The sequence below is a fragment of the Panthera leo genome, chromosome B1, assembly GCF_018350215.1.
Source record: "Panthera leo isolate Ple1 chromosome B1, P.leo_Ple1_pat1.1, whole genome shotgun sequence".
Taxonomy (NCBI): Eukaryota; Metazoa; Chordata; class Mammalia; order Carnivora; family Felidae; genus Panthera; species Panthera leo.
This window is the reverse complement of record NC_056682.1, coordinates 17,832,250-17,844,719: the sequence shown is the minus strand read 5'-3', so window position 1 is coordinate 17,844,719 and position 12,470 is coordinate 17,832,250. Positions and strand designations below refer to the sequence as shown.

The 12,470-nt window shown below is 38.7% G+C and overlaps 1 long non-coding RNA gene across 2 annotated transcripts in view; it reads left to right on the top strand.

Moving 5' to 3' along the window:
• Positions 1-1,796: 1,796 nt before the first annotated feature.
• LOC122217413 overlaps positions 1,797-12,470 on the top strand; it is a 144,385-nt gene continuing 133,711 nt past the window's right edge. For both annotated transcript variants that reach the window (XR_006201476.1, XR_006201477.1), the window contains exons 1-2: positions 1,797-1,882; positions 8,107-8,211. This is a non-coding gene — a long non-coding RNA (uncharacterized LOC122217413). The remainder of the gene's footprint in view (positions 1,883-8,106; positions 8,212-12,470) is intronic.

Below are 12,470 nucleotides of genomic sequence, written 5' to 3'. Positions count from 1 at the left end.
TTTCTTTGTTGTAGTTGAACTGAAAATTCATCCACCAAGGCAGACTGACGTCTTTGTTAGAATCTAATTCTAACCCATGAGATTTGCTGCTATGGTAAATAAAATAGATTCTGGTGTCATATGCAAAATGAAAGTGGCGACTATCAGACAGAATAAATTGCAGAATTGGATCCTAAGCCCAATCTATATAGAAAATTTCAGTGTAAAAAGAGAGTTACAATATAATGACTCTTTTTCTTTTTTTGCTTCTATGTAACAATATAATTATGGTCAAATATGTTTCCTTTGTTTTTGTGTTGTTTCTTTGCTTTGTTTTTAGTTCAACTACAAATGAAGTTTTCTCTTCAAATAATCTGAAATCATTAAATTCTAGTTTTAAATTTTTTAATGTTTTATTCGTTTTTGAGAGAGAGCAAATGGGGGAGGGGCAGAGAGAGAGGGAGACACAGAATCCGAAGCAGGCTCCAGGCTCTGAGCTGTCAGCACAGAGCCTGACGTGGGGCTTGAACCCACAAACTATGAGATCATGACCTGAGCTGAAGGCAGATGCTTAACCTAGACTGAGCCACCCAGGCACCCCAAATTTTAGTTTTTAAGAACAAAGAATATCCCTTGATTTCTTAAGGGCTAATTTTTATTAAGAAAAAAGAATATCCCTTTTTGTCATTGTAAGTTTAATTATTAAAAATTTAGTTTCACTAAGCCAAGAAAAAAAGCAATATAATGACCAAGTACTTGTCCTTGTTAGACTACTGATATTTTGTCTTTTCCTGGAATATTGACAGGGATATCAAAGATAATTAAACTTTCTAAAAAATATAAGCAACATAGAAAAGCAACTTCAAGAAATTTTTATTATAAAATATTGGAAAGGCAAATGAAAAATATAAGACTTTTAAAGAAAATTCAAATTTTTATAATAAAAAGTCAATAAAATACTCACTGAAATTTAAAGCTTTACTTTTTTATCACTGATATTTACATATTGTATTTAAATATTGAATTTTTACTGTAAAATAAGTATGTGATTATTTATTGAATTATTTTCCTCATGAATGTTTTGTGGTAAGTGGCCGTAGGCTAAAATTGCAATCATTTTTATTAAGAATGAGTTTTCTTTGAAGTTAGCAAATGTATACCAGTCCTAATAGGATCTATTATAAATTTTTTTCTAGCCCAGGATCACACATTGCTTTTAGTTTTAAATGTCTCTTTAGTTTCTTTAATCCAGAATGGGGCATCATTTTGTGTGTGTGTGTGTGTGTGTGTGTGTGTGTGTGTGTGTGTGTCTTTCATGGGTTTGAAAGTTTTGAAGAGTAGAGGCCAGTTATTTTAGAGACTGGCCCTCATCTTGGCTTTGTCAGATGTTTCCTCATGATCAGATCTACTTCATGCGTTTTTCACAGGGGTATTTGTATAACTGATGCCGTATTCTCAGAGCATCATATCAGGAGACACACAAACAAAGAAATAATACAACCATTCTGCTATCTTAATGACTAGTTTCTTTTTTCAATAAATGTACATTTTCCTAAATTTTAATACTTATAAACAAAAGTATATGATTTTTATCTGCTTCCTTTTCCATTTCCAATATTATAGCATTTTTATATCTCTTTATAACTCATAATTTACTTAACCAGTCTCTCATTGGGGATTCAGGTTGTTTCAAATGCTTCACTACACTTCTTATTAAATAAATAAAAACATTATATGCTACATACTGTTGATGGAGTCATTAGGTTCAACTGGACAAAACATTATGGTAATGTAAGTCAAGTTCTTTTCTGTTCTCAGATATTTGGCAACCGCTCCCCTATTCTCAACCAATAGACTTACAGAGGGAAGCTTTGCAGCAAACGGGATCTGGCAGGGAATGAAGGTGGGACCAACATACATTCGTTCCCAATCCTAGAAGATAATTTTAAATGTAAGCCTGTTGACAGTGACCCAGCCATGTCATTTTTGTTCATGGGCCATAGAATGCTTTTGTATATAAATCTGCTTGAGTGAAAATAGAATGTACGTTACCTTAACTATGCTTAAAATCATCACTTAAAAATCATTTATTATAGAAAGCTTAAGTATGTATATCCAGAAGTTTTACTCATGCCTTCTCCAACTTTTGCACTAGAAAACACCTAAAGGGAACTTTTTGCACACTTACACAAATGGAGAGAGAACAGTGTTTTATATAAGGAAGATGTGGTGAATGTAACCAAAATACTGTCAAGTGACGAGAAATAGTGTTTTGATGTCCTGCAGTGAAGCCTGACAGGTGCTCCATACAATATGAGATTTTTCTATTTGCGCCAGCAGTGGATCATTTGGAATATCTCAGAAATTAGAACTTGAATCAGAATGCCAGGTATCTTAACATGATGCCAAACTCTCCAGACAAAAAGAGGGAAAGAAGAAGAAGAAGAAAGAAAGAGGGGAGGATATCCGTGATCTCTACAGAGGCTAAGTTGTTGCCTAGGTTCACGGACATTAATTGTGACTGCGTTTCTAAAACTTTCCAACCATCAGCCTGGTAAAGAGCCTATCTGAGAATCACCTGCTGTGTGGGATGGAAAGGATTAGCGTGGCTCTCACTGGTTACATCACCGCTTAATTTGGCTCTTCCCTATATCAAGTCAACTCATAATTATCTGCTCTAATGGGCCTCAGAGGGAGGGGTGGGAATGGGGAGCTGTGACACAGATAATACTGAATAGCAAAGCCAGCAAAATATTTTCGATTAGGCTTATGCATATATCATATGCTTAAGAAGGAAGTATGTTTATCTTTCTAATTATGTTTTGCTTAGAGTAATTTTTTTAATTCCCATGCCAGCGAAAAAGCTATTTCATATTACACAGATAGAAGAGAAAGCAGCCTAGGTTTTAAAATCTTCAAGATAAAATTCATGAAATTTGTAAACTACAAATCTGAAACATATTTTTCTGAAAATGTGGCCTCTCTGGTGTCCCTGTGTTCTGGTTCAGGCCTCCATTACATCTTAACCAGACTCCCCATGGCTTTCCCCCTCTCCAGTCTTCCTCCTTTTCAACACTGTAGCCCAAAAAGAGCCCAGTGGCCGTGGAGGGAGTGGGCGCTGGGTTCCTTCCACTGTCCCGACTTCCCATAGTGAGTCAGGTGCTAGGGCAGCAAGAGCGTTCCCTTCCATATCACCAATAGTCCCTCAAAAATTCCACACTTTGTGTCAAAAGGCCTATGAATATTTCACCTCATTGGAAGAATAGTTTCAGGTAGTCAGTGAAAATGGCAATGGAAGGGTGGGTGAGCTTCAAAAAACAATGTTGCAGAAAAAGAAACATCTACTTGTTTTTTTTGTTGTTGTTGTTTTCTTTCCTTCCCCCTCTCCCCCACTCTGCCTTTCTGATGTAGTAATCTGAACTCTCCTGTGGCAGGCAATTGACTAGCTCTGTTCATCCAGGAGATAGGGAGTCACTGACAACAAACTTTAAAAAAGCATGGATATAAATACTAAATCCGTTACTTTAGTGGAGGGATTGCTCTACAACACGGCTACACACATGTTTAAACCTAGCATCCCTGGCATATAGGCTGCATGTCTCATAGCCCCGAAATTACCACTGGCCTTTCCAGTTTAGTCTGTGCCTCTCCCTAACTGCACCAAACACAACAAACTATTTTCCATTCACCAAAGCTGGCATGCTTTCTAGTTAATATATTTTAAGTGTTAAAAGAATATGGACTTGTAAGCCTGAATATAGGCTCCAGGCCCATGTCAACCAATGCAATACCTTGGTCAAGGAATCAAAACTTTATTACCCTTGGAAATAGGCAGAACTGCTTGTCACCACTCACCCTGACCTTTCAGTCTGTTTCACTGAATTAAGGACAGTGCTGTCCCTGGAAATTGCATAATAATGAAGTACTGCCCCTAAGTTTTTTTTTTGTATGCACAGTTTACTGGGTCTGTGGTCATAGCTAACATGGAGGAAAAAGATGACTACATTTCTCTCCCCGTGCCCCTTCCCTAGGACGAAGAAAAGAAATGTTTTATTACCAGACCAATTCATATTTTTTCTTTTGTTTTCATTCTAATTCAACAAAACCACTGAATCATCTACAATGTGCTGTGCTCTGAGAGGCATACTGGGTCAGGTGCTTTCAAATTTTTTGACCTAAATCCATAGTAAGAATTACTTTTAATCCTGATCTATTATATGCAAACACTGCTTCCTTTATATAGATATAGATATAGATATAGATATAGATATAGATATAGATATAGATATAGATATTTAAGTGCATACAAATATATAAATATGCATATTTTCTTTATTATATGTGATGTTCTCTGATACCTTATATTCTGTTTCCATTCTATTCTTTTTGTTTTTGATGCTTGTTCCAAACCATTACATATCATGCCCCAGGCTCTCTGCCTCCACATGATCACTGGGTATAATTTCCTAAAAGGTGCCTGACTGTAGCTACTCTGGCTGGTTCTACACGGCTAGTTTGCCTGGTACAGACGAAGAGATCCTGTTCCCAAAATTACCACGGTCCCAGTTAGGGCAAAACTAAGTTGGACTTCTTTTTACCTGTCACCCCTCACATATTAGAACATCCTATTGGCTTCTCTCCAAATTATTTTCCAGCTGACCACCCCTCACCATCTCCCTGACCATCGCCCCAGTCCAAGCCACAATTGGCTCAAAGCCCCAAAGTCCTCCCTTTTACTCCATTGCCCCCTTAGAGTCTTCCTCACAAAGAAGCCAAAGTTCTCCAGTGAAAATGTCAGTTACATTCCATCACTTTCCAGCGGGCACCCTCCAGTAGCTCTCTCCCACGGCACTCTACATAAACCAAACCAGATCCTGGCCCATATCTCACCCTGCACTGTGTGGCTTGATCCGTCCTGCCACCTCTTCAGTCCCATCTTGTATTTCATTTCCTGCTACTTGCACCTGCCCAAGCACTCCACCCTTAGACCAGTCACTTTATTTTTCCTCAAAACACCAAGTCCTGCCATGGGGCATTTTCAATTGTCTGGAGTCTCCCTCCAAACTTATACAGTGATTTACTTATTTGTCCTGCTTGTTGTTTATTGTTCATTTTCTACCTGTTAGAAGTGAGCTTCCCAAGGGCACAGATCTTTGTTTTACTCACTGGTGGTATATCCAAAGTATCTAGAAGAGTGCTTGACACATTTTGGGTGCTTCTTTTTTTCTTTTTTTTTCTTTGAGAGAGAGAGAAACTCTTAAGCAGGCTCCGCTCTCAGTGCGGAACCCCACCCGACATGGGCTCCTTCTTGGGACTGCGGGATCAGGACCTGAGCCGAAATCAAGAATCATATGCTTAACCGACTGAGCCATCCAGGCACTCTAGATTTTGGGTGCTTCTTAAATATTGATGGTTGAATGCAAAAAGTGCTAACTATCATATTAATACTGTCAATAACATAAGCTACTCTTGCCTGAACACATGTACAACAATCACACTGCTCCATTTTTTTTTAGCAGCGAACAAACCACACCAGTCATAGATTTAACATTTTGAATACCAACCATATAAAGTAAGAGTGAGAGAAAAAAAATGACAATCAACTTTAGTATCTTTGTATTGGGTTAGTTACTAATCTTTTGTAATAAATGTTTCTCAAAAAAACGCTTAGTAAGTTATGAAGTCTACTATCTATGTTTCAGGCTGTTTCCACCATAATCCAACTGAATATTTATAAGAGGTATTCAGTGCATGTTTTCTAGAAAAGAAACTTTTAAAAATGCCTACTTCAACATTTCAGAAAGTCATTTCTATACCTCTGAAGGTACAGGATGGAATAAATTTGATTCATCTAACACTGGTGCCAGAGAACCGGTTTGCAATGTGGGGTCTTTTTGTGCCCTCCTGGATTGTCATTTTTCATTCAGAATATTCAGATGAGCCCCTTCAAAATCATGTAGGTTATGTATTTGATTATTAAACTTGCAGACCGGGTAAGCGCAAGAGTTGACAACCTTTAATGATAATTCTCTGCCCATATTAGCCATTGTTTTCCTATTCCTGCAACAGTCTTCGATTGTGGAATCAGTTAGGAGTTAATTCAGTTCAGGATTAACCTCTAAGCCCAGCCTGAGCATTTCTCTAGTGTAACACCACTGGGGATTAGCCAGTGCTGGATTCTGAGTTCAGAGATCAGGAGCAACGAGGAAAGAAAGAGGGTAAAAGAAGATTGCCAAAATAAAGGTTGGGTCGCTTGGGTATGTCTGCTTCATCCCCTTCACATCTATAAAATCTGGAAGACTAGTTTATTTTGGAAATTAATCTTTCCTTTAGTATACATTTCATTTTGCACAAAAAAATGGTTTATATAAAAGTGTCTATACAAAAGTTGCCATGGTGTACGTTGTAGGTACATATATGTTATATAAGGCATAAGGGGTAAAATACAGTCTGGTTCACATTTCTTCCCTTGGGCAGATGCCAGCATCCACCCTGCCAAGCAATAGGCCATCAATCTCTTCTTTGTTTAGCTCCTTTTGGAAGCAGTAAAATTTGTATGATTGACACTTAGAGAAGTCTTCAGGTGGTCATGTGTGAAAGCATTTCAAGTCCCATTATTATATGCTAGTTAGCTCTTCCTATGAGTGCTATTTAATTAAGTGGGAAGCCATCTTTACCGTAAACCAGAGAAGAATGTCACTGTAACCTGGTTAAGAGCATGACCCTGAGTTAGTTTGCCTGGGTTCAAACCCCAACTCTGCCACAACAGAATACTACAGACTCAGTGGTTTCAACAGCAGACTTTACCCCAGGAGTGTAAAATCGATGTGCCGGCAGTGTTGGTTCCTGGTGAGGGCTTTCTTCCTGGCTGGCAGACAAGCAGGCTTCTTGTGACCTCTGTTCTGGGCACACACACTCCTGGTGTGCATTTTTCTTAGAAGGACACAAGTCCTATTGAGTTAGGGCTCCACCCTTATGACCTTATTTAACCTTAACTACTTTACGGGTCCTGTTTCCAAATACAGTCACACCAGGGATTAGGGCTTCAACACATGAATTTGGCAGGGGCCGGAGGGACGCACAATTCAGTCCATAACAAGTCACATATATGTTGCCCGGAGCACATTTGCAATAAACGCCAGCTCTTATTTGTGATACAGTTTTACTTTTCTCCCCGATGTGTATAGGGTCCTAGTTTTGCCATTTATTGTTTGGTTGGTTAAAATTCCCATTTATAAGCAGAGGCATATTAACATGAGTAAACCCCAATTAGTGCATTTATTTAAAATGATAGTAAATGAAGTTTCGATTCTAGTGAGGTGACTTAAATGCAGACGTCAACACTTCACCCATTATTTTATGTAATGGGTTTTAAAAGGCGCTTAACTTGAATCCTGTACAGGACATCACTGTCAGCAAAGTATGGCCTGTGGGCTAAATCCAATCTGTGGTTTGCTCCTGTACAGCATGTAAATTAAGAATTTTTTTTCTTTACATTTTTAAAGTGTGGCAAAACAAACATACACACGTGAAAGAAATATATGTAACTGAGGCCTTCTGTGGCTCACAAAGCTGAAAATATTTACTATTTGGCCCTTTACTGAAAGACTGCTAACCTCTGCTCCATGGATAGAGTTAACCCAAGCTCTTCGGGTATATCCATTTCTTGTAAGGTGGCACCTCCCCTTTCCTCTACCCTGAGCAAAGTTTCCCAGCCCCAACATTTTCTATCTTATTTATTTTGGAGAGAAGTAGTCTACAGTCCCTGTCCTGTCTCACCAACTTCTGAGAAAGATACTGAATATAATTTCACCTTTTCTTGGTTACTGTGTCCCAGTGATGGCCTTGGAAGTGAAGAAGGATCCTGGTGGTTTTGAGTTATTTTTCCACATAATATCCTTTCTGGTCAGGTTAGGCCTGTTATTTCTTGTTACTGTTATCTGTCCATCTTTGAAACCTCCTCAACTTCTGCTTCCCGTCTGCCTTGGTCTTGGAAAAGGAGAAAAAAGAAGTCACTATTAAATACATTTTTATCTATAAGATTTCATTAGATTCTTTTCATATGTTAGCTCCTTTAATTCTCATAGTATGACTTTGTGGTTAGATGCCATTATTTCTACCTTGCAGATTAAGAAAAGGGTTAAATTTATTTGAATCCGAGCCCAAGTCCTTCTGGCTCCAAAATTCAAGGCCTTTCACCAAAGAAACCCAAAAACCTGGCTGACTTGAACTGTAAGTAACATATAAACAGACTAAAATGATGCCTTTGTTGATAGTGCCCAGTTGTAAAGTGTTCTAAGACATCTGTTTTGTTTTCTTCTCAGTTCTTAGCTATGTTCTATGGTTCCATTGTGTGATAGACAACTTCCAAATTAGCAAGGTGCTGTGATGACACTTTGTTTGTTCAAATATATCCTTGGCCACCATTCATTCAATGAATATTGAGTGTTTTTCAATAGCAGCTCACATCTGAAAGTATGTGAAAGGATATTTATTGAGATGGAGATTTACTTAAGCTCGCTTTGTGTATTTCTTCCCCAGTGAGGAACAAGTGGGCCTCATTGTTCCCTCTTGTCATACTTAGGGAAGGATGGGATTCCAGGAGGAAAGCAGAGCTCTTTTAGTGTCCTTTGCTAGGATAAACCAGTGGGATGGGGGGGGGGGGGTGGGGGAACAGTCCCAGCAGCTAAGAGGAAAGAGAGAAGATTCCCTACTGTGTTGCGGGAAAGGGAATTAGTAGTTTTTGTTTGCACATGTTATTTAAAAGATCTGGACCGGGCGCCCGGGTGGCTCAGTCAGTTATGTGTCTGACTCTTGATTTTAGCTCAGGTCATGATCTCCTGGTTCATGAGTTGAAGCACCGTGTCAGACTCTGCGCTGGGAGTGCAGAGACTGCTTCCACTTCTCTCTCTCCCTCTCTCTCTGCCCCTTCTCCACTTGTTTTCTCTCATGCTCTCTCAAAATGAATAAATATTAAAAAAAAAAAAAGATCAGGAAAAGCCAGACATTCATTCGTGTGTGTGTGTGAATTTAGAGTGAAGGGCTGAAGGCCACACCAAAGGATCCTCTTGGTAGACACATTGAAGCTCTAACGAGAATTAGAAAGCACACAGAGATGGTGGTGTTTTGTTTCGCTGGGCAGAAGAGATGGCTGCAGATTGGGGGCCACCCTGAGAAGTGAACCGCATCATTCAGGCAGTGGTGACCTTCTCTGGCATAAATCATGGCAGCGTTGGTCCACAGCAGCACTGGCCCCATCAGAGGTTGGAAGTGTCGTTTGATTTGAGCATGGGCGGGCACTCTCCCCAGCAATGTGTTTGTGTGGAATTTTGGCCCAGAAACCCAGAATGACAAGACAGAACATAGTCCTTTATTACTTTTAAATCAACATATTTTGTCTTTAAAACTCCATCTCACTTATTACTGGGAGCCTCTCTCCTTCCCTGGGTTCCACAAGATTATGAGAATTTTTTGTGGTATCTAGCAATTGGGAAAAGGACTCTTATCTTTAGGTTACCATGCTGATATACAGTCTCCTCTTCATCCCAACCAGTGGGTCCTTTCAAGGAGCCAGTTTAGGAGCCTTCTGTTACTTTGAAGGCCAAAGATACTTTCGTAAATATCTGGATTTAAGAATTCAGATTCAACCATAATCACAAGATCAATTCTAAAAAGTATTATGTATTGGTCTTTATTTTTCCTATTTATAAACATATAATTGATCAAAGCGGATAAGTAGAAAAATCCAGAAAAGTACAAAGCGAATAAATATTAACATCTACAATACATATTCTTCCAAAAATTCTTCCCTACCGAGATTTTTTTTTAATATGCAGAGCTAATATTCAAAACATTGAACTACCTGCACAGCTTAGACACCAACCAATCAGAATAAAGCCCTGGCTGGCAGTGGAGAAGGATCTTGAACCTTCCTTCCAAACTCCCCTTTCAGGCTTTACTTAATAGCTGCTTTATCTTGAGGAAGTCCAGATTTGCCATATTTGGGAGAAGCCATGGGTGGCAGTGGCAGTGGCATTGGTGGGCTTGTCAGTGCATGGGCTATTTACCAGCAGATACAGAATTCCTTTAATGGTTTGACAACTGGTATGGGTTTATGGCTACCTGTACCAATATGTACTGATGGAGTTATTAGCCTGGAATGTATTACGATTCCTTATAGTTGGCATTGTCTTCATTTAGCAAAATCTAGTGAACGTTTGCCTGTAGCATAATATGTTCCTACAAATGAGTACTTTGTAACTAATCTTTGGGGATGCACTACAGACATGTCAAGATAATGATTCCATCACCTCTTGCAGTGGCTGGCTGGACATGTGCCACCAGCTTCCAGAACCAGTATTCTCCAGCCCCCTTGACTGTTTGCCCTCGTGTGATATAAAAATACTGTCATTTTCTTCACCTGTCATGATGTGAAAAGGGTTGGAAAGAATCGCTTTACAACAAGGTTTTTAATGGGAACATATCATCCCATCATATGATTATGACATGGTTAACTTAACCAACCCCCTATTAGTGGACTTTCATCTTGTTTCCCATTTTTTCAATATTTTATTTTACTCCTAATGGACATAAGTAAACATATATCTGATCATTTTCTTAAGACAAGTTCCCAAAAGAGGAATTTTGATATTCTGGGTCCTCTTTAAGACCTGGACACACAATGTCAAGTTTCCCTACCTTGCTGTGAGTACCAAAGGACACAGGCTCTAGATCTAGAATACTGGTATGTGCATCCCTGTACCATTTCTTTATTAGTTGTGTGATTCAATGCCTCTGTGCCTTAGTCTCTTTGCTGGAAATGGGGATAATCACAATATTTATCTCACTTAACTGTCATGAGGATCAAATGAGTTAGGAGTACTTAGAACAGTTTCTTAGTTAGGAGTTAGGAGTACTTAGAACTGTCTCATCGTTACCACTCATTAAATGTTAGGTATTTTCTTTAGTAGTTGTAGTTTTTGTTATTTTAAAGTTTGCCAATTTTCACTCCTCCGGGAATATATGAGAATGTCTTCCCTCTCATAATCCCAAGGGCACTGGGAATTAAGTTCTTTGCAATCATTGCTATAATATAATAGGTACTTACAGATTTTTCTTTTAGAGAAATGCATTTCAGTTACTTATGAGATTGAATATGAGGTTACAATCTTTGATAGACATACATGTTTTGTCTTGTGCTCACTTTCTGTTAGGCTGTTTGTCCACTTCAGGGATATTTTTACAAATGGAGAATGTTCTGGGAGTCCTAGGCAGCCTCTTACCCCATTCTGTATAAAATAAAAAGTAGAAATGCTAAGGTAATCAGAACCTCATGGATGTATCTAGATAGGGAGCTGCGGTTTTATAACCTTGGCTGCCCATTGTAATCACCTGGGAAACTTTAAAAGCTGCTCACGACTGGACCACACCCCCAGAGATGGTAATTTAATTGGTCTGATTTAATTACCTGGCATAGGGATTGTTAAAAGCTCCCCAGGTGATTCTAATGTGCAGCCAAGACTGGTGTAGGTGGGTACTGATTAATTCAGGGTCAGCTGGGCGTGTCTGTGAGGCGGGTGCTGGAGAGAATGACGTTCATAATCAGTCAGCTCTCCACCCCAACGGAGTCAATTGCCGCCATGTAAATTGGCTAAGACTGAAAACAAAACATCCAATTCTGCTAGACTTTGCAGTATCTTAAAATTTTTGCTCTGGATAGTTACTTTCACTTTCAAATTTTTCTTTTTCTTAAAAATCAACCCAAATGTCACACTTATATTTTGGTGGTGGAAATGATCACTACATAGCAGATAACTTCACGCTCTTGACTCTTCCTACTATGTTGTGTTTGCTGTTGATGAAGCAAACAATCACGAAAGGACTACATACAAAACAGACTGGATAATATGCACCCTGTATACAACAGCTTTGATCTTTTGTCTTACTTGGGGGTATAAGTGACTTGAAATTCGGCATTTTAAGAAGACTTCCTTTAGACTAAAAACTACAAACTGAAATTGTCCTTGAACTGGGAATATTCGGTTACAATGTGTTTTTAAGGGAAAGCTTTAAGAGTAGCTTCAAAGAAGTCAGAAACTTAAGAGAAGGACAAGAAGATGCTGATGTGTTAGTAAAGTCTACATTATTTGCTTCTGTGGTTTGGAGATGTAAATAGAAACAGCTACGGCAAAGAAGTTCTATAATTAGCTTGCATCCTGATTCCAAAAGTTGCTTATTTTAGAGCTATTAATAGTATATAACAACCACTGTTTAAAACTCTGGGTTTGAATTTTCTGGCACTTTAATGAAAAAATTAGTATTTTCAAGCGTTGTGGTTTCTCTAAAGTCATGTGCTAAACAAGTCAAAGTCCTCTGTTGCTGAAAGGTTTTTGGGAATGGTGAATGCTCTGGTAATTTTCTTCTTCCTGGGCATAGTTTTCTCTGAGAGTCAGAGCATGAGTTTAAATCAGAAATTAAATAAATTACTGATC